The sequence below is a fragment of the Podarcis cretensis genome, assembly GCF_951804945.1.
Source record: "Podarcis cretensis genome assembly, chromosome: 7".
Taxonomy (NCBI): domain Eukaryota; kingdom Metazoa; phylum Chordata; class Lepidosauria; order Squamata; family Lacertidae; genus Podarcis; species Podarcis cretensis.
The window spans coordinates 45,654,921-45,678,453 of record NC_137176.1 but is presented as its reverse complement, the minus strand read 5'-3'; the positions used below and the strand labels follow the sequence as shown (position 1 = coordinate 45,678,453).

The window sequence follows — 23,533 nt, the reverse complement described above, 5'->3', positions numbered from 1 at the left end:
TCATTGTTACTTCTTAATGTAGACAAATGCATCTGTGCAAATGCTTACAACTGCGGCATGATCAATGGTTATTACTTATGATGGCTGTATGATGGCAATATGCTTCTGAATACTAGAGCTGGGGACTGCAAGCAGGAGAGTGCTGCTGTGCCCATGTCCTGTTAGTGGGCTTCCCATAGACATCTGGCTGGCCACAGTGAGAACAGAATGCTGGACTAGGTTAGTCTGATCCAGCAGGGCTGGTCTTATATTCTTATGCTCGAATACTGACTGTCTCGCCAGAGTAGTGCATGCTCTGGTTATCTCTTGCTTGGATTACTGCAACACACTCTACGTGGGGCTACCTTTGAAGGTGACCTGGAAACTACAATTAACCCAGAATGCGGCAGCTAGACTGGTGACGGGGAGTGCCTGCTGAGACCACATAACACTGGTTCTGAAAGACCTACATTGGCTCCCAGTACGTTTCTGAGCACAATTCAAAGTGTTGGTGCTGACCTTTAAAGCCCTAAACGGCCTCAGTCCAGTATACCTGAAGGAGCGTCTCTACCCCATCATTCTGCTCGGACACTGAGGTCCAGCGCCAAAGGCCTTCTAGTGGTTCCTTCACAACAAGAAGTTAAGTTACAGGGAACCAGGCAGAGGGCCTTCTCGGTAGTGGCACCCACCCTGTGGAACGCCCTCCCATCAGATGTCAAAGAAATAAACAACTACCTGAAGTTTAGAAGACATCTGAAGGCAGCCCTGTTTAGGGAAGTTTTTAACAGCTGATGTTTTAATGTATTTCTAATCTTTTGTTGGAAGCCACCCAGAGTGGCTGGGGAAACCCAGCCAGATGGGCGGTGTATAATGTATATAATAAATTATTATTATTATTATTATTATTATTATTATTATTATTACTACTACTATTATACTAGTGGCAAATGCCACGAAATGTTCTTTTGCTATATTTCTTCAGGAAGCCTACTACCTCCTCCTCATGATTCTATAGCATACTTTTACCTCCTTGAATTGTCAACATGTCAACACACTGTGAATCTCAATTTTGTTCCAATTGAAAAATACAGCAATATAACAGTATTCTATGACATGCAACACAAGAACTTTCCTAACCCGTGATAAAAAAAGTGACACACATAAAGTCACTTGGGGGAAAAGTGAATGAGGACGAAAAACAGGCAAACTGATTAAAGCAGTTGAAAATTACCTTTCTTAATTTTTGCACGAAGCTGTTATAATGTGCAAAGACAACTTGAGTAAGAATCCTTGGGGGGTGGAAACAAATTGCAGAAAATGTTTAGAGCCATATATGCAATTTCTAAATCATTCTAATGAGCAGCCTCATATTTTATAAACCTTTGCTCTCTTGATGAAGAATTGCAGGCTGCATTATACTTTAAAGGAGGCAAGCAAAACAGCCTCTCGAGGCAACAGATGAATAAAAGATGATGTTTTCCCAAGGGAGAAGCATTAAGCACTTTATAGCACAACAAAACTGAGAAACCCCAAGCAAGGAAGGGGGACACAGCTGGAATTCAGCAGGGAGGAGACTGATATTAGTTTTGGCATCTGCATTATTTTAATTCCCATTGGGGTGCAAGCAGATCCATAGCATTTTACTGAAGGCAAACAAGGCAGGGCTGCATAGCTTCAACCAACCCCTCCCCCCAAAAAAAGTCCAAGGTTCATCCCACAGATTCAAAGTAGGTTTGTCATCAAGCATACACACAACAAGAATCATTAGCCAATGCTTGACAACTGTATATGATACTGATGGTCCTCAATATTGTTATAGATCTAGGGTACCAGAGCCTGGTAGAAATTAATAAATGGTAGTATTTAGATAATATTTGGGATATGAAGCTGTGCCAGACAGGAAATTTCTGGGTTATCTTATGCAAACCAGCCTGGTCAGTCTGGTTAAGCACAGAGTCGTTAAGGTACAATGGAGAACCAGGCACTGAGCCATTAATGTCCAACTCTGAGGAGTGGACACAGAGAGGAGAAGTGGCGTGTTGCCAAGGTGACGTGACGTGTGTGTGTGTGTGTGTGTGTGTGTGTGATGCCACAGGAACAGAAGTAAAACTTTGGAAAGAGAGACACTGCAAAGAAATCTACTCTTCCTTACTCCCTGTTGTTCAAACACAATTCAATTGATTCTGGCTTCTAAATTTAGAACACAGTGAGCTCAGTGATTTTTATGAAAGCAAATGAATGCATAATCATAGTCAGGTACACACAAAATTGAATTACAATCTCAATATTTGCTATGGTACTGATTTACGTTTGTCAAACTGGTATGCTTAATTGCAGTTCCAATATTATAATAGGGCGCCTATGAACATTCCTTATACCTTGGGTAAATATAACAGCTCACTTTGAATCACGTTTAAAATGAATAGAGAAATATGAGCAAAACATCCACCAAAAAGACTGAGCAACCCAAACTAGGGAATTGTATCTTGACCACTTAATGTAGCATGAAGGTCCCAAAGGGCACAGCCATACAAATGCTTTTCAGCACTTTCAGATAAGCAGGTGATGCATTTCCAGATAAGCAAGGCTAAAGAAGCTTTGACTCTGCAGACAGCTTGCCTAGACCTTTAAGTCCCAATATATTCATGAGAAACTGATCTCCCTAATCTCCCCATATAAAAACTGTCACTCTTGTAGCTGTTGCCTCCTTCTGATAAACTGTTTCAGAAGTGAGTATCAGCAATAATTTTCCAAGTGGAAACTTACTAGAGCATGCAAACAACTTCCTGCTGAGCTGACCAGCTATATTTCCCCCATCAAAGTTCCCCACACCTTTGCTTCCCCAGATTTCATATGAGGTGCAGGTGTATGGTAGATTTTTTATCACTACTGACGGAACAATGCAGATGAAACCTTACCAAGTGGTTGCACGCACTGCATGGCAAATCACCACTAGGTAAATTATTCCTTCATAACCACCCAATCATCCACAAGGGGACTCTTTCTTTCAGTTCTCCAGTGAACTGATAAAAATGTATTTAATTGATGGGATGGACAGTCTATTTCAATAAATTAGTAATTTAATTTTTTTTTAAAAAAAAGGATAGACAAAGGTATGAAGGAATACAGAAAGAGCAGGCACATGTTGGCCAACATAAGGTACGGTAAGTCAGGGCTGTCTTAAGCATATGCGGCACTAGGGTGCAAAGATCCACCCAGTGCCCCCCCCGGTTGTCCAGTCCCAGGCGTGCAGGAGGGTGGGGCTGGCCAGCCGCCTCAGCTAGCTTGGTCGCCCCTGAACTCACTGCGCAGAGCCGTCCGCAGCAGAAGAGCCCACCGCGGCGCTCCGACCGATGGGTGGGCTCTTCCCCGGACTCAACTCTCAGGCCCTGAACTCTCGGCCTGGTGCCCCTGAGAGCCCAGCACCCGGGTGCCCCGCACCCCTAGCGCTTATGGGTAAGGCGGCCCTGAGAGAAGTGGAGCCTCCATCAGCTGTACCAAGATGGCAGTTCCATCAGAGTCCTCTCTCCATCAGCTGATACCTAGCAACAGCCATCACATCAGGTTGTAGCAGAGGGAGAGAATCAAAGCAAGCCAATGCTGATGATTATATTTATATTTATTTACATCCCACCTTTTCCCTAGACAGGGACTCAAGGCAGCTTACAGATAAATTGGAAAAGCTAAAAAGATAGCAAAGATAATCATTAAAAAGTAATTAAAAGCTAATAGCATTAAAATCATATAAAAAGATCTATTTAAAAAATAGAGAACAAGAAGCAGCAGAAGCAGAAACAAAACAAAACAAAACATCACAGCACTAGGCCTTTCCAGTCATTTCAGCAGCATCATCATCACCATCATAATTTTGCCTTGCCCTAAAGATATTATCGAGACACAAAATTGCCCTAAAGGCAATATGGCTCAATGTACCAATTTGTGGGCTTCAGCGCTAGAATTTTCCAAATGTTGTTTTGCCCAGGTCCAAATGTTTGCCTGAACACATAAAGAAGAAGTTTATAAGATGAAGATGGCTGAGGTCAGAATAGATCTGTCTCAGTGCACAGCAACTCACTTATAAAAGATCACCCTTTCCTCAAAATATTATTCAAATTCTATTTCAGGCAAGAAATTGTGAATTATAAATTTAGGATGCATTCTACAAAGCCACAAATATAATCTGCATTTTCCCCACAAGCCAGAAAAGCTTCTTTGAACAGTGCTGCCAGGGTCTTAACAAAGGAGCCTTCTCAGTTGTTTGTGACTATGCCAAGTTTATTAAAAACTACTGCAATTAGTCAGAGCAGCCATTACACTTTGGACTGTGGGTGTGCTATAGCAATGTGGCATGTGCCACAGTGGGAGATGTTCAGAAAGGCAGCTTTCACTTGTGTGACTATATTGCCCTCTAATGCCTGATTTAATCAATACTTTCAGACTCCAAATATATTCCCTTAGACAAGGATGTGAAGCAAGGCTGGGAGAGACTTCTGCTTCAGACCTTGACAGCTGCTGCCTTAAAAATATTTGGTTAGCAGGTCCAATCCTCTGACTCAGTTTCACATGTTCATATGATATTGGGAGTGGGGCGTGAGTAGTTTTATGACAATAAATTGAAAAAAGAAAAGGATAAAAAGAAATCACTCATGCATGCAAAGCTGAGAGTGATTTTAATACAACGGAGGAAAAGTTTGGTTTGCAGACATTGCCTAAGACATCAAATTCTGTTGATGTTATTCCAGTTAAATAAGATGATACAATTTGGTGTGAAATAGAACACCTGGCTATGTAAAAAATAGAGAATTCATCTCTGAAATGTTGAAAATAAAAACGATGTTTAAAAGTATACATAGAACTCATATGCTTGGAGAGACTTGGTCTTATGCCAATTCATGTAACCAGATTTCCAGACAAGGCATTCTGTTCATTCATTATTTCCCTGCATACAGGGACATACAGTGGTACCTCGGGTTAAGAACTTAATTTGTTCTGGAGGTCCATTCTTAACCTGAAACTGTTCTTAACCTGAGGTACCACTTTAGTTAATGGGGCCTCTTGCTGCAGCCACACGATTTCTGTTCTCATCCTGAAGCAAAGTTCTTAACCCGAGGTACTATTTCTGGGTTAGCAGAGTCTATAACCTGAAGCATCTGTAACCTGAAGCATCTGTAACCCGAGGTACTACTGTACTGTACTTTTCCGTGTATAAGATGGTGTTTTTTTACCTGAAAACAACGCTTAAAAATTGGAGTTGTCTTATACATGGGTAGTGCAGAGGGGGGGACGGTGGAAATGATTTCTGTCTTGAGTAGCAGATTGTCACTAACGTTATTGCAGGTGATAGGCTGCTGCGGCAATGTCCACTTGCTATTGGTTGCTGCTGTGAGAATGTCTGCTTCTGATTGGGCTCTGCTGTGGCAATTGGGTGTGTGATTGGCGGCGGCTAGTGTTGATCGGAAATAGGATAGAAGGCTTCTGCATTGTGTTCGATCGCAAGCATCTGAAATTTGGGTGAGCTTTTTTTTTTCATTCCTCCCATTCTGGACAATCTCCCCCTATTTTCTTAATATTGAGTCCTCAAAATTAGGGGGCATCTTATCAAGGGAAAAGTACAGTACATATACTGACTAGATTTTTTTCACTGAAAGTTCCATGAACAGCAGATTAGATTGAATTCCATAGGATTATCAGAAAGCAGAGTTGCCCTTGTAAGCTGGCCACACTAATGCTGCACACCAGAATCACATTATTCATTATGTTTATATACACCAAAATGTGATTCCCTCCCCCTGCCCTCATTTCATAAATGAAATTGGAAGACTAGCATGTATTGCATATTCTTATGTTTCAATTTTTTGATAAAAATGTATTCTCCCTCACTCTGAAGTTCTGCTTCTAATTATTTGTCCAAATAGGAAACCCCTGAAAAAGAGGTATATCTGATTCATTAATTTAATTTATATGCAGCATATTCCAGAGCATTTATAATTAACTGTTGCCATCAGTTAACCACCTTGTGACTTTCTCAATCAAATCCTAATAAGGTCATGCTATATCCAGTTATCTGTGTTTTTGCACAGATTCAAAATTAGCACCGTAAATTACAGTGAACATATTTTACATGATCTGTGAAATCAAGATCAATAGTTCCAGTCTTCCAAATATTTCCTTTTGAAGCCTACATCAAGCCTTTCTGATTTTGCCGGGCCAGGCACAAATTCTGTTGCCAACAGAAATAGCAGCTATAACGTCAACTGCATACTTGGATAGTGAGCATCATGCCTCCCACAGAAGATAGTACTGAGGGAATCAGAAGATGAATTTTACTTTAAACAAATGGTTACATAATGACAAAACACTTACACTGTCAGGCTCTGACTTGGAGGTGCCACAGTGCAAAATCCAATATATTTTCATTAATAATTTAGAGTGATTTGTGATCTCTGCTATAAAGCACGCTATTTTGCTAACTCAGTGAATATACTTCTATGCTTCTGTGGGAGGGGGGCAGGGGAAGGTAATCAATTTGAGATAACCAGAGCACTGGATATGTTTTAGCCTCTATGGACCTAAGTACACAATCTATGCTATCAGGGTCGGAGGGCCCAAGGTCTGTACCAAGGCAGGCCACACACTCTCTCATTGGTGCTGCTCTACACTCATCTTCAAGTGCTCTAGCCTAACTGGAACATGTCCCTGGACTCTGATGATGCCTCTTGCTTAACTGGATAGAAAGAGGTGTAAAAACCTTTGTCTTTTGCATGGCTGGAATAATAACCTACGGTACCCAGAAAATAGATGCACCCATTGCCCCCATTCACTTTTGCCCCTGGCCACACACATTACTGTCCTATGGCCTCAGGGAGGTTCTTCACGATGGAACACAACCATTGGGTTGCAAATGGCTCCTTACCCCTTGCTCTTATCTTTTACACGGAGGAGCCTGCAGCAAGGCAGCTCAGTTGTTGTAGCACCATGGAGAGTTCTGAGTGAGCAGCTTGCTCGAGGACTGGAAGTGAATGAGTTCTTGCAAGTCTGTCTTCAGTCCACATCACCTCTTTCCCTGTTTCCAGGACTAGAGTCCTTAAAGGCGTAGCCCTCTGTCTTGAAGAAAGGCACCCCTTCACACAAAAGCCATACATGTTTCAAGGCTAATGAATTAATTAATTTATGCAGAATAATTCACAGCAACATACAGCTCATGTTTTAATACAGCTTATGAAGTAGCATTTTCTTCTACTAAAAGAGGGAGAGAACATCCTGGATGCGTTCAGGACGCCTAAAAATCAGATGGACAGACACAAACACAAACAAGGGATGTATGAGCATCCTGCAGCTTGCACCCAAAGCTTTTTGTGAGTGTTCAGTCTGAACACACAGAAAGTTCAATGGTGCTCAAAAACTTTCACTGTCATTACCATCTCCCCTTTCTTCTGTCCCTAAAGATCCTAAATGCACTTGGATGAGAGAATGAAAACGGAAAGCAGAGAATGCTGTCCAGCCCATGATGAGCCATTTTCCCTGGCAAAATAAATCATGTAAATTGTGTCAGTTTCCAATGAGGGTGCGAGCACTGGCTATTGTTGTTATTTTATTTGTACCCTGCCCATCTGACTGGACTGCCCCAGCCACTCTGGTTGGCATCCTATCTCTGGCAGTACAGTGAAGTGACTTCTGGCACCACCTTCCTCTGCTTTGCCCCAGGGTCCCTGGGGACAAGAAAGGAGGAAGCGGTGACTGTGCTCGAAAGGTTGGAAGTGAGCACAACCCTGTTTGCACCTCTACCCTGCTCACAAGCTTTCAATCAGAGGTGCTCACTTTTGTTATTCAAATTCTTGCAGCATCCCTAACAGGAATACAAAAGTTACGCCAATACTCATAAACTCATAGCAAGAAAATAATCACTTTTGGATCTGAGCATAACAGTAAGCCAACCAATTAGGTTGGAAAGAAATACTTCACAACCTGTCTCCTAACTTGGGCAGATTGAGAAATTATGGAACCTAGTGGCATTGTGATGTGGCAACACCTGTTCACATTATGATATTGAAACCTTGGTAATAGAACCATTTGCTTATGTTGTGAATTTTGGCTCTGCCAAGTCATTATACCGTGATCTGGAAGCACTCACCCTCTTGTCCCTGGCCATTCACTGCATAACATGCCAGTGCAAGGTGAGCAAATGGGCAGGTCTCACAAGGTCAATATGCAATGACTAGCATTGCCCTGGTCCTTCTTGCTTACCACTTTGGAGCTCTAAGCTGAATGTAGGAGGGACAGGAGACAATAGGATATGGCCTAGTTCCCTCCCCTTGGCCAAGGACAGCCTGGAATGGAAGTAAGCTTATACTGTGCCACTAGCCCATCTGGATAGGGAGCAGGAAAGAGAAATCCCTCAGCTGACAGTGGAAACTTCAGGCAGTCAGGTGCAGAGAAACAATCTCAAGGAATAGGTCTCACAGGCCTTTACCAGCATTAGGCTGAAAGTTATGGTGCCCATTGTGGACCTACTCGCAGTGACCTATCCCTGCAGGGTGCGAGGCCTGAGCCAAGAAGGGAACAAACTGGACAAGACAAACTTCTGGGGTTTTGAAACTGGCCACAACTTTATTGATTCCAGATGTAGATTGGATTTGGCTTAGGCACTGGGTATATATCCCTCACAGCCCCCTGGAGAAGGCCTGTCTCAAGACAGGGTCAAAGTGTTGGAGCTTCTATACTGCAAAGTGTTGGAGCTTCTATACTGTCTTAAACAGCAAGTTACAGTTCTGTGATACTTCACTGGCAGGATGTGGGCTTTTTCTGGGGTGGGGGGTTCCACCCCTTCCATTTCATGTTACTCTTTTCTGATTCTCCCCATCATTACATTTACTCTGTTTCCTTGAATAGGACAAGTGGGATACATCAGATAAAAAGGAAATTGTATGGGGTGCTTTCTGTATGCTTCTACAATTTTAAAGCTTACATATAAATAGAATTGTTCACAATTTCAAAAACATATAAAAGCATTATTCTTACATAAGAATATGGCAAAATTAAATGGAACTGCTCAGTAGTCTAATAGTCTAGAGTGCTACTTTGCAGAAGATAGCACTTCAATGGTCTTACAAGTCTTAAATTAGCAGCCACTATTTACAACATATGGATTTGCAGAAGTGAGTCAGAAAAAGACAACAAAAGTAATTAAATTTCCATCTTCGCCCTTGGTCCTATTGTCTCATAGTTTCAAGTATATAAAGCTCAGTGCTCAAGAATCCAGGAAAAGCAACACAATATTTTCTATACTACCCTCTTACCGGCTTACTATTGCATCTATTTTATTAACGAGCATTTACCCATAATCATTGGAGAGTGGGTACCTAATAGCAGCAGTGATCATCCTGCTTGTTTTCAGAATAACCCTGAACTGGTGACACGCACATGGCAAGTAACTATGTCAACCACACACACACACACTCTTATCCTTCAGCTGTTACAAGAACAGCAGTGGGGCTCGGGTAGATGGAGAAGCCAGGTCACAGTAACCCCCACACTATTGAGGTAACTTATGAAACAGCGTAAGGCCTCCCAATGAATTCATATCACTGTTCCAATCTTAATCAGGTACATCCCAGCTCATTGCTTATTATCTTAGTCATTTCACTGCATGAGCATTCAATGGCTATGGTTAAAGAAAACCTAGGGGATGAATTCAATGACTTGAACTAATGGAGAGTGAGTTAACTCCCATGAATGCTTCTCGAACCATCCCTCCATTCATAGTGGACACATGCCTAGATTCAATTGCCAATATCCCAGAACAAGGAAATGACATAGTCAGTGATGAAAGCTCCTTGATCAGGCTGCATTTGTGGATCCAAATCCACTGAGGTTCTAGATTCAGCCAGCCATTACATGGATAGCATCCATTTCCATAGAGAGTTCTCATTCCAAGAGGAGATGCTTCCACACACTCATCCAGTTAGATCAGGGCAAGTATATATTTAAAATATGTATCTTTTTTTTTAATACCACATGTTTTAAAGAAACATGGGGGCAGGGAATTGAGAAGAACTAAAACCAGAAATGTCTCCACTAAGGAGACAAAACCACAATGTTTCTAAACATTAACAGTGTGATGGATAATAAAATTTTATTACTTGAAATTATGAGATGATGAGCTACATAAAATACAGAACCATGAAGAAAGTGAAGGACATCCCAAACACGCCATTTTAATGATTGAGATTTTCCTGCTTTTTATTATGTTTTGAAAGATAAGATAGTCAAAATAAGTGGGACCCAGAATTCACTTTCCAGTAACATAATTCTGAGTGCTGCAACAAAACATCTGCTCCACTCTTCATTTTTCTTTTGGACTTTCTACAGACTTGAAAAATAGTTATGTACCATAAATATCCCTCTATGAGTCATTTCCTTAAGTGAACAGCTGCCTTCTAATTAGCCAAATGTTCTTCATTTTAAATCATACAGCTAAATGAACAACCTGCAACAGGCTGAAATCCAATGATTTTTTTAAAACATCAAAACAGCACAAACCTGCCATTTGTAGCAATCTGTAGAGGTCAATACACTGACTTCTGTTCCAATGGGTTTAAAATAATCTTCTCAATTCTTTGAACCGAAGAATGTTCTCCAGCACAAGATGAATCTAAAACAGCAGAAAAAGCACAGCCTTCAGAAAGTCTTGAATACAAACATGATCGGGAATTCTTTAGATTTAGTGATAATAATGGGATTATGAATGGGAATAAAAGACACCGCTCAGACAAATGTGGAGCACAATCATAATGTACATCTACTCAGAAGTAAGCCCTGCTGATTTCAAGTGTTTAGTTCTAAGTAACTGTCAACAGGATGGCAATTTGGAGCACATTAACTCATTTCAACAGAAGAGTTAAGTACATGCTTACCTCTCGCCTCTCACTCCCTCAGGAGGCTTCAACAAGAGGTTGAACGATTCCTGGGGAATATGACTATCAATGGCTACTAGCCACAAAGACTATATTCCACCTCCATTGTCAGAGCCATTACTCCTCCGAATACCAGCGACAGGGCATTATAGGTGGGCAGAGACCTTTTGTTTGCAGGCTTCCCACAGGCATCTGGTCAGCTGCTGTGAAAATAGGATGCTGAACCAGATGACCATTGGCCTCAGCCAGAAGCCTTGTCTTTGTTCTATTTCTAATGGAAGTGCATTGCATTTCAGATGAGGTAATAGCAAATCTGGTCAATCTAGTCTACACATAAAATGAACGTGAAAATTTTAGGTTGTGTTTTTGTTTTGAATAATATGCAGCATTGTCTAGAGTCTGTACACACTTATTTGTGAAATGTTAAATGTATTATAATGCCTTTAAATAAAAAAATAAATATCACTTGGTATTATAAATTTATTTATGACATTTGCATGCCACCTGATAAAAAAGTTACAATAAATAATTTTAAATAACTGAAATACAAAGTAAAACCTAAAACCATTAAAGGGGGGGTACATAAACACAACACAACAAACTCAACGCGCTCCCTTAAAAAAAGCACATACAGTGGTACCTTGGGTAACAAACACCTTGGGTTACAAACACTTCAGGTTACAAACTCCGCTAACCTGGAAGTAGTACCTCAGGTTGCGAACTTTGCCACAGGATGAGAACAGAAATCGTGTGCCGGCAGCGCGCTGGCAGCAGGAGGCCCTGTTAGCGAAAGCACACCTCATGTTAAGAACGGTTTCGGGTTAAAAACGGACCTCTGGAATAAAGTAAGTTCGTAACCCGAGGCACCACTGTATAAAAGAAACAGAGGCCTAGGCTGCTAAAGTTATTTTAAGGGATGGAGTGCACAGAAAGGTCTTAACCTGGCACCACAAATACAGTGGTACCTCGGGTTACATATGCTTCAGGTTGAATACGCTTCAGGTTACATACGCTTCAGGTTACAGCCTCTGCTAACCCAGAAATAGTGCTTCAGGTTAAGAACGTTGCTTCAGGATGAGAACAGAAATCGTGCTCCGGCTGCGCAGCAGCAGCAGCAGCAGCAGCAGGAGGCCCCATTAGCTAAAGTGGTGCTTCAGGTTAAGTACAGTTTCAGGTTAAGAATGGACCTCTGGAACGAATTAAGTACTTAACCCGAGGTACCACTGTACTACAAAGACAGAGGCAGGCAAGTCTCCATGAGAAGTATGTCCCATAACTGGAGTGCCACTACTAAAAAAGCCCTTTCTGGCAGAGGCATTTGGCAAGGCATCTGAAGCCTGAAGCCAAAGAGAGCTTTAATGTTTGGTTGGCTACATAAATGTGAAAGCAGTCTTTCAGATAGACTGGTCCTAAGCAGGTTAGAGCTTTAAAGGCTGAAACCAGCCCTTTTAAGCTGGGCATGGAAATGGATTAGGAGGAAATCTAGCTGGCAAAGCACAGATGCAATATGGTGACAGTACCCAGTCATTGGTGCAGCTAGGTAGCCTTGGATCCTGGACTTTGATGGAAGGTGGGCTTTAGTAGCCATTTGTATTACTTCAGCTGAGAAACACACCATTATGATTTTTCTTCTCTTCCCCTGCCCACATTTCACACTTTACAAGTATTTCCATTCCTAATATGTTAGAGCAAAAAAACAACAACTCCAAAAGCATTCTCCAACCGCAATAAAAAAATAAATAGATGTGCACTTTTGCATTTTCAGCTAAATTAAATCATAGCACCTAATGACTACAGGAATAAAAAGAGGATTGCTTCTGTTGTCGTATTTTTTTTACTTGAAAATAAGACCATTTTGGTGTAGAAAAGGAAAATATACGTTTAAAGTACAAATAATAAGTTGAGCATCTTCAACTGTGTGCACTGCCAACCATGCGGTCCCAGGTACTGAAATGGGGCCTGCTTCCCATTGCTCCACTCATTTGCCACTAAAAATACATGAAAAAGGTCTAGGATTAGATTAAATTTGGTTGCTGTAAAAATAATCAGATAACAGATTTAAAATAAATGCAAAAAAAATCAAATTTTCCTTTCAGTCCCACCACATGCTTGTATCAAAGTAGATCTCTTCTCAAAAGCTGTGCTTCTGAAAAAGTGACCTATCTTCCTTTGGGGGAAAAAAAAAAAGCCAAAATAATTTGCATTAATTTCTAAAGGCCATTTTAAGATATTTTGGGTGCTCTTGGCTGCCATGCTGCCTTTGTTTTATACATGGGCGGGAAATGCTATTAGTTTTAATAAAGAATACAAAGAACTTTAGTGGTTCAAAATGTGCTTAAAGTCTGACCCAAGTTTCCTATCCTTTCCAAATAAAAATTATGAAGCAGTCATTAACCTTCATTGAAAAATGAATCACATTATTAGCTTCTTCACTGTGACAGAGGACACAGTTTCTTCTTTCAAAAGAACAAAGTGGACCCTAATGTAAATCACTCAATTTGGATCAGCATATATATCAGGGAAAGTTAATATTTTGCATATGTGTGGAATATTTCATATTTGAGCTTATTGCAATTCAACCAAACCCCAAAGCACATCTACAAAGTAATGATGATGATGATGATGATGATAATGATGATGATGATGATGATGATAATATGAATAATAATAATAATAATAATAATAATAATAATAATAATAATAATTTATTATTTATACCCCACCTATCTGGCTGGGTTTCCCCAGCCACTCTGGGCAGCTTCCAACAAAATATTAAGATACAATAGTCTGATAAACATTAAAAGCTTCCCTAAACAGGGCTGCCTTCAGATGTCTTCTAAAAGTCAGTAAGTTGCTTTTCTCTTTGACATCTGATGGGAGGGCATTCCACAGGGCGGGTGCCACTACCGAGAAGGCCCTCTGCCTGGTTCCCTGTAACTTGGTTTCTCGTAGTGAGGGAAGCACCAGAAGGCCCTCGGCGCTGGACCTCAGTGTCCAGGCAGAATGATGGGGGTGGAGACGCTCCTTCAGGTATACTGGACTGAGGCCGTTTAGGGCTGGGGTTCAGCAAACTTTTTCTGCAATTTCATCTTGTTCCAAAATTTCCCAATATTTCGGCCATTTAGCCTCCATATTGAGCTTTTTCAAAGCCTTTGCTTCCATCGGTGACAGCCACCTTGGGGTTTTATTTTCCAATAGGTCCTTGTATCTTATCCAAACATTAAACAATGCTTTCCTAACAATATGGTTTTTTAAATGCTTTATGCGCTTTGATCTTATCATACCACAGATATGCATGCCATCCAAATACATTGTTAAAACCTTCCAGATCCAAAATGTCTGTGTTTTCAAGAAGTAGCCAATCTTTCAGCCAGCAGAAAGCTGCTGATTCATAATAAAGTTTAAAGTCTGGCAGGGCAAACCCACCTCTTTCCTTTGCATCCGTTAATATTTTAAATTTTATTCTAGGCTTCTTGCCCTGCCAGACAAATCTTGAAATATCTCTCTGCCACTTCTTGAAACAATCCATCTCGTCCACAATTTGCAATGCCTGAAACAAAAACAACATTCTAGGCAATACATTCATTTTTATAGCAGCAATACGGCCCAACAAAGAAAGCTTCAAATTTGACCATATTTCTAAATCTTTTTTCACTTCACCCCAGCATTATTCATAGTTATCTTTAAATAAGTTCCCATTTTTTGCTGTCATATTGATCCCCAAATATTTAACTTTCTTAACCACTGTTAAACCTGTCATGTTCTGAAATCTCTCTCTCTCAGTTTGTGTTAAATTTTTCTCTAAAACCTTGGTTTTAGACTTGTTCAATTTAAACCCAGCAACCTGACCAAATTCTTGAATCAGTTCTAAAACCCTTTTAGTACTAGATTCTGGCTCCTGTAATGTCAATACCAATCATCTGCAAATGCTCTCAATTTGTACTGTCTCTCTCCGACCTGTATACCTTCAACCAACTGGTCCCTTCTAATCATGTTCAGCAAAACCTCCAGAACCGATATAAAAAGCAATGGGGAAATTGGGCAACCTTGTCGTGTCCCTTTTTCTATTTTAAATTCTTCCGTCACCACATTGTTCACAATTAATTTTGCATTTTGTTCTGAATATATTGCACCTATACCATTTTCAAAACCTTGACCTACCCCCATACCCTGTAAATTCTTTTTCATAAAAGTCCAAGAAATGTTGTCAAAGGCTTTCTCCGCATCCACAAATATAAAAACTGCCTTAGTATTTATATTCTCTTGCAATTTCTCTGTGATATTAATTATATTTCTCACGTTATCAGAAAGGTGTCTTCCTGGGAGAAAACCCGCTTGGTCTTTATGTATCTCTTCCACTAATACACTTTTTAGTCTTTTAGCTAAAATGTCTGCAAAGATTTTGTAATCCACATTAAGCAGTGATATGGGACGGTAGTTCTTGAGCTGAGTCTTTTCAGTCTCTGTTTTCCGTACAAGTGTAATATATGCTTCCTTCCACGACTGTGGTGCCATTTGCCCCGGCATTATTTCATTACAGACTTCTTTCAAAGGCTGCACTAACCATTCCTTCAAAGATCTATAGTATCTAGAAGTCAGTCCATCCGGTCCTGGAGATTTGCCCAATTGCATATTCTGGATGGCACCTTCTATCTCCTGTTCAGTTATTTTATAACTCAACATTAATTTATTTTCTTGAGAGATTTTTTGTAATCCGTTTTTCTTCAAAAATCGGTCTAACTCAATTTCTCTCTGTGGCCCTTGTGTATATAGTTGTTTAAAGTACCTCTGGAAACAATTTCTAATCTCAACTGGGTTCTGTATATTCCTGCCTTCCACTTCTAAATTTGTAACTGTATTTTGTTTTTGTCTTTTTTTCATTTGCCAAGCCAGCAGTTTCCCACATTTGTTAGCTGACTCAAATGTCTTTTGTCTCATTTGTTTAATTTTCCATTCAATCTCTTGGTTCATCATTTTCATAAGTTCCACTTGGTATAGCTTTATTTCTCTCAAAATCTCCTGCAACTTGGGTTTTGCTCTCATTTTTTTTTCACCTTCCTTGATTTTCTCCAAAAATTTTTCCTTCTTCTCATTCTGGATTCTCTTTTTTAGTGCATTCTGTTGTATCAAGAACCCTCTCATAACCGCCTTGCTAGCATCCCAGATTACTCTTTTTTCCACATCAGTATTCATATTTATCTCAAAGTAGTCTCTCAAGGTTTTTTGGGCCTTCTTTAAAACTTCTTCATCTCTAAACAAGCTGTCATTCATCCTCCATCTGAAGGAGCCAGTTGATGTTAATTTCATCTCCATCTTGACAGCATTATGGTCGGAGCAGGTTTTAGGGCAGATTTCCACTTTCCTAGTCTTTGGTGCCATTCCTCTAGTTACCCATATTTGGTCAATTCTAGTCCATGTCATTTTGGCTTCAGAAAAGAAGGTTCCCTCCTTAGCAAAGGGGTTCTTTATTCTCCAAATGTCCACTAAATCCAAGTTGTCTGTCATTTCAAAAAAAGTTTTTGGTAGTCTACCATCCTTGGTGACTACCTGCTTTTGTGCCTTGTCCATATGTGTAGATACCACTCCATTCATGTCTCCCAGCAAAACTATGTTGTAATCCAAATAGTCCATCAGGGTCTCATGCAACTTTTTAAAAAAATCAGATTTCCCCTCATTTGGTGCATAGACGCCTACTATCAAAAAATTTTCTCCCTGTATTTGAATTTCAACTGCCACAAATCTTCCTTGGTCATCTTTAAATATAAATTTCGGTTGCAATCTTTCTGGAGGAGACTCTTGAGAGTCCCATGGACTGCAAGAAGATTAAACCTATCCATTCTGAAGGAAATCAGCCCTGAGTGCTCATTGGAAGGACAGATCGTGAAGCTGAGGCTCCAATACTTTGGCCACCTCATGAGAAGAGAAAACTCCCTGGGAAAGACCCTGATGTTGGGAAAGATTGAGGGCACAAGGAGAAGGGGACGACAGAGGAAAAGATGGTTGGACAGTGTTCTCAAAGCTACTAACATGAGCTTGACCAAACTGCGGGAGGCAGTGGAAGACAGGAGTGCCTGGCGTGCTCTGGTTCATGGGGTCATGAAGAATCGGACACGATCAAACGACTAAACAACAACAATAGCAATAATAAGGAAGGTACCTGAGAGGCTTAGTAATTTGGAGGCTTCAGCACTCACATGCATCTCTCTTTACATGAATAATTTACTGCAGCAATTCTCTTGTCAAGAGAAGAGTATTAAAGAAAAGTGATTTGTCATCTTCTGGCATCAGAAAATTACTGACATCAGTTAGGTATATGTCACTCAGCTATGCAAGGTAGTGAATCATAGAATCATAGAATCATAGAGTTGGAAGAGACCACAAGGGCCATCGAGTCCAACCCCCTGCCAAGCAGGAAACACCATCAGAGCACTCCTGACATATGGTTGTCAAGCCTCTGCTTAAAGACCTCCAAAGAAGGAGACTCCACCACACTCCTTGGCAGCAAATTCCACTGTCAAACAGCTCTTACTGTCAGGAAGTTCTTCCTAATGTTTAGGTGGAATCTTCTTTCTTGTAGTTTGGAACCATTGCTCCGTGTCCGCTTCTCTGGAGCAGCAGAAAACAACCTTTCTCCCTCCTCTATGTGACATCCTTTTATATATTTGAACATGGCTATCATATCACCCCTTAACCTCCTCTTCTCCAGGCTAAACATGCCCAGCTCCCTTAGCCGTTCCTCATAAGACATTGTTTCCAGGCCTTTGACCATTTTGGTTGCCCTCCTCTGGACACGTTCCAGTTTGTCAGTGTCCTTCTTGAACTGTGGTGCCCAGAACTGGACACAGTACTCCAGGTGAGGTCTGACCAGAGCAGAATACAGTGGCAACTCTTCAATTCTTGATGGAAGCTTTATGGGCGGACTGGACTTTTTATTTTTTTAAATTATGAGAACTCATTGTTACAATATCTACTTGGCAAAAAATTGCTGTCACAATACAGAAACAAAACTTTTACCAAACCCCTCCTCCAAACAACTGATTATGAAGTGCACCTCAGATTTAGACTGTGTTGCTTTCCTTTGAACAAAGCCATCAGAAGGAATCACAAGTTATTGCTCATGGATGACAAGTATAAGATTGCAGTAAAGAAACCTCAAGGCTCACGTTGTCATTTGGAATTAAGATTAAATAACTTCAAATGTTGGTTTGTTTCCAACAGTATTCCTATTTAGCTCTCCATCATTCACTAAGCATGGGAACACGCTCCTCTAAAGCTGAAATGTATTTCACTCCATCTTCACTAGCAAGAGACAATAACTTGATGTGGTAATTTGTTCATATAGGAGCTGAATTGCTTCACTAAAGATTCACAGTACAAAATGTGTTATTAAAATCCTGCAGCTACCATCTGTTAACTGGGAAAATAAGCTGAATCACAAACCTGTTAGGACTTTCATCCTTGCCAGTATCCATGATTCAATCACAAGGCTCATGATTTTATGATGAATATTTTCACTGCTGATGTATTCTACGATCTGCCCCTTTAGCAGAGGCATTCCCTTCAGAGTCAAGGGCCTGCAGCAAGCCTCCCTGCACTGCAAGGTCAGGCTCTTCCTTGATCAGGTCCTCTCCAGATGCCAAGTGCTCCTCTAATCAGTTCTTCCTTTTGTGCTCTTCCTGGGCACATGCGGAGTGCTAATTAGGCAAGCACTTCAAGACAGCCTGGCTCAGGGAGAGGCCTCCGTTGAACAGAGGCAGGTGGAGGAAATGTGAAAGAGACAGCAATGGAAACCTCAAGGCTCAGGGAAGAGAGAAGAACAAGAAGGAAATGACTAAGAAGAAGAATGCAAGGGAAAACTGAATTGATGAGAGAGGCTGGCTTCAGAAGGATTTTTTAAGAAGACTATCAGCCTTACCATACTTTAAACGACCCACAATATATTCCCTTTTTACACAGAATGACCATGAGAACTGTATGGGGCTTAAAGTGGAAGCAATTACCTCAATGACATTATTTATTTAAGGGAGTCATTCATTACAGAAGTAGGTGAAAGTTTCCAAACCCCAAAATAATTGTTTTTATTCAGCTTATACATTTCTGACGCCTACAGTTTGTACATTACATTATCCACAGGTGCCTGGCAGAAGTTTTTTTTGCTGGCTATGACAAAAGTCATGGTTTCCCCATTCATTTCTTTGAAGCACCAATTAGAAAGGTGGAAGCTCTGCCTTGTAAGGAAAGCTGACTATGGCTCTGCCATCAGCATACACTATAGTAAGCCGAAATCAAAGACATAAAGTCCCACACACATTACATGTGAATGCTAGTTCCACCTTTCAATAAAGGCCAGCTACTAAATCAAGGGGGACACGGGTGGCGCTGTGGGTTAAACCACAGAGCCTAGGGCTTGCAGATCAGAAGGTCAGCGATTCGAATCCCCGTGACGGGGTGAGCTCCCGTTGCTCGGTCCCAGCTCTTGCCCACCTAGCAGTTTGAAAACACATCAAAGTCAAGTAGTTAAATAGGTATCGCTCCGGTGGGAAGGTAAACCTCCACACACTGTATTTTTAACATGTGCTCATATTCTACAGGTTAGAAACCTCCTAAAGTTTGTGTTTGAGACATACATGTTAAAACATGGTTGTGATACAGTTAAGCTGCCTCATATACCCATGTGAGAATATGTGTGTGCATTCTCAATTTCATGTGCAAAGTGGACATATGACTGAAACAATGAGAGAGTGGGAAAAGCACATGGTATAGTCTGCTGGAGCTCTTGACTCCTCAGAATTTAGGGGGAGACTGCACATTTGAAGACATCCCCATTGCAAATCCCCCCTGGACATGAACAAAACAAGCTGTATTTGCTCCAAGGCACAAACTGCTCAAGTGCAGGGAGCTTTTGACATAAAAAACAACACACGTACCACACCAGTGTGCTGAAGTGGTGCAATCCCACACAAGCTGTAACACATCATTTCCCCATATGTTTTCATTGGCTCAAAATCACTTAAGTTTGTTGCATTTCAAAAGGCTGTATTTGGAACATGCCCCTGTTGTTAACCATGCTTCACCGTCCCCCACCTCCTGTGTTCTTGCCCTTTAATGCTAAATTTGTATACTGTACATCCATTGTGTGTCACAAAGGACATGAAGAAAAGCTTCTCAGCCAGAGAATCGGGGGGGGGGGGGAATATCGCTGGAGCTTACTTTGCCATGGCAACGAATGGAATTTAGAAAAGAAGCCAAATATAGATGACTGAATAAGGCTTGCTTGGTAACGTCACTAGATTTTTATTTTGTTTCTGTAAGCCAGGGGCTTCTACCACAAAAGGTTGGAGTCCTTAATTCATCTCTTATAATTATTTGAGGGAGAATGTGTGTGTGTGTGTGTGTGTGTGTGTGTGCGCACACACACACACACACACAAATTTCCAACCCCAGCATTTCTGGTTCTTGCAAATTTTTGCATGCCAACAGCTACAGTGTCATCTTACATTAGGCAAGAAGGTCAGAACAATAGGGTACTATTCATTTGCCTCGCAACCCCAACATTTCTAACAACCTTCCCCAACCTATCCAATAACAAGCATGGGCATATTTGTCCCAGTACTAGGGAAACTAGACTGCACTCACAGTCTAAGGACAAAGTGCCTCCCACTTCCTCTTCTATTTATGCTGCACTTTCCAAGAACTTTCCCCTCATGTCAAGAAGGGAGTTCAGAGTGGGTCAGGAATAACTCACAAGGTGTCAGTAAAGTTAACTCTTTATTCAAAGAAACAAAACAGCTCAGGCCCAGTGAGCACAGCAACTCTTCCCCAGCAACTCAGCATACTGCATGTCTGCAAATACTAGTATGGGCATTTAACTATAGAATTAATAACATTATTTTATGATTTACTAAAGAAAAGAGACTGAATATTTTTGTGTGTTTAAATAGGTGAATAATTATTGGTTTAAAATAATCCTGGAAAACACTGATTGAATCTTAAGTAATGCAGTAGTTAATAAGGCATTTAAAATCATGATTATGTTATTAGATTTCTTATTATGAATTCACAGGAGACATTCATTATCACTAACTGATTAAGGGAAAATTGTGAGTAAATTGAGCAAGCTGGCATAGGACAGATGACTTTAAGTCCACTAGATTTTTAAGGCTGCAGTCTTTTAGCCACTTACCTGGGCAAAAGTCCCCTTAAATTCAATGGGGCTTACTATGGAATAGACATATTTAGGATTGCACTGTCAGCCAAAGCTAAAGAATAAGTGTTTGTATTTTATATTATTTTATTATAAGTAACTGATATAAAGTCCGCTAGTGATTTTGTATATATTGATTGATCATATGATCTTATCCTCAAACTACACCCAATAGGCAAGACAGGATTCCCCTGTACTAGTGGAATCCAATGCTATGCTGGAGGGAGGGGGATGTAACAATACTTTTGGCTGCTGGGATTCCAACAGCAGAAGAGGTGGAGGTGGGGAGACTTGGCCAAGTTAGCAGAATGGCAGGAATAGAATGAAAGTTAGAATTTGATGCTTATTCTGGGATTACTTCTAACAACTGAAGATAGAATAACTTTATACCTACTAAAAAGGAGCTGCTGCTTCCCTTTTCTTCATATAAGCAAAACATTCACTGGAGTCAACCAGGAGTCAGAAAGCTGCCCCTTCCATTGCATTCCCAGCTACCATCACAACCAGAATAGGATTCTGATCTAACTTGCAGCAAACTATTGCACACCACGAAGACTACATAAGGCCTAGCAAGGAACACATACCTTATACATCAAAAAGTGCACCATGGGCACCCTTGTCTCAAGAAACATGAATGCACAAGTGGGAGTGTGGTGATGTATTAGCTCATACGAATAGAGTGGGTCAACAGGATCAACTGAAGCATAGCAAAAAGATTTAATAATCCTAGAAATATAGTTATAAAGCTATTAAAACAAACATGTAGGATAAAGGCACTGTGCATAATTCTTATTATACAGAAAAATGAATAACTGAAGGCATCAAGTAGGTAGATTCAGTCTGCAGTCCTATCCCCGTGATCTTTCTCCTGGCCACTTACACCATGGAAAGAACGGTGGATGGAATGGTACCACGGGGAATGTTGCCACCAGCAGTAGGAAGCAGAGGGCCCCAAACTGGGCTGTTACGGGGTGAAGATCTCCTGGATCTTAAGCACTCCATTCCCCTCAGAGAGGTCACCAAATGGGCCCACTAACTATGCCAGCCTGGAGCAGGTTCAACAAAGAGTAATGAAAAGAACTGCCTCCTGCCATGTTCTCAGCTGGGTTGAGGATTGCTCGGCCCCTCACTAATACCTTATGAAACTGTCAAGAAAATCTATATTGAGAAAAAAGTTACATATCTGATAAAAATAGTGAATGCTAGTAAACATTGAAAGTGTTTCTTTTAAAAAGGTGGTTAGTGGTTAGAAGTGTAACAGAGGCTCAGTAACATCTGAAGACATTACTAAGGTCTGTATCAAGTGCATTCTCATGAAAAGCCCAGGAGCTAAATTGTTAAAGAATCTGCAGGATTTGCCTCCATCCATTTTATTTTATTACTTTCCTCATTATGGTGCAACAGAAGGCTATTAGCTTTCCCCTAATTAGCTATTAATAGATTAAATAGTCCACTAATATCCCAATAAAGAGACTAAATAGCAAGGCTGATTCTTTTCCCCCCGTTTTTAAAATAAAAAAATCTTGTTGATAATATTATCTCTGACAAAAATATCTCCAAGCAATTTTTGAATGGTGCATGTACTGCATCTTGTGCCATCAAGTGTAAGGGAACTTTAGCTGGAGTGGACTCAGTAAATTGGCAATGTGTGGTATTAAAAGAGATGCAATGGGTAGATATGTTCTTCGAAAAGGTTATCTAGAAGCTGTTATCTAGATGCTGACAGTGGTATCAGTAAAGTCACCAGATGGACCACAGAAATAATTTTGCAAAAGATATATGAGCAAATGAATGCACTGAGGAATGCTTCCCCCCCCCCCCCCCGGCATTTAACTGTAATTATAAATTCAGGGTTTTCTGAGTGCAACTGAACACAGGAAGCAGCTTCATTCTGAGTCATGCCATTATTCAATTTAGCTCAGAATTATCTCCACTGTGTGGCAGCAGCTGCCCAGGGTTTCCAATAGAGATCTTTTCCAGTCCTTTCTGGAGATGATGAGGACTTACCGGTAACTGTGGACCATTTGCATACAAAACCTGTGTTCTACCAGTTAGGTATAGCCCTTCTCCAAAAACATATTTTCTTGGATATTGAGAACTGTGAATATTAGGAAGTTCGTGGAAAAGAAATGTCCCAACTCCTCTTCCTGTTGCAGCCCCTTGAAAAGCCTCTACATAGAGTTGGTGGAGGATTCTCTAGAACAGGCTAAGAATGGCACAGAAATTTGCAGGAAGGGGATATTAAAATCCCTCTTCTATCTACTTACTTCTGTTCTGAGGTTCCATGTTATTATACCTTCTACTCAGTAGTTTATTGGCTAGAGTATTATATTAGATATATAATTTATTACATGCAATAGACAAAGGAACTGTAAAAACAGCCACTCAGTCATTTTCAGATTACTCAGAATAATGCAACTCAGCACTAGAGCAATCC

The 23,533-nt window shown here is 40.6% G+C and overlaps 1 protein-coding gene across 10 annotated transcripts in view; it reads right to left on the bottom strand.

Moving 5' to 3' along the window:
- DLGAP1 (DLG associated protein 1) overlaps nucleotides 1-23,533 on the bottom strand; it is a 334,630-nt gene that overhangs the window by 139,038 nt on the left and 172,059 nt on the right. For 9 of the 10 annotated variants that reach the window (XM_079982893.1, XM_079982895.1, XM_079982897.1 and 6 more), the window contains one exon: nucleotides 10,519-10,630. The gene's annotated coding sequence lies outside the window, so the exon portion shown is untranslated. Of the gene's footprint in view, nucleotides 1-10,518; nucleotides 10,631-19,819; nucleotides 19,839-23,533 lie in introns of those variants that run through there. The other variant, XM_079982904.1, reaches the window with a different exon arrangement.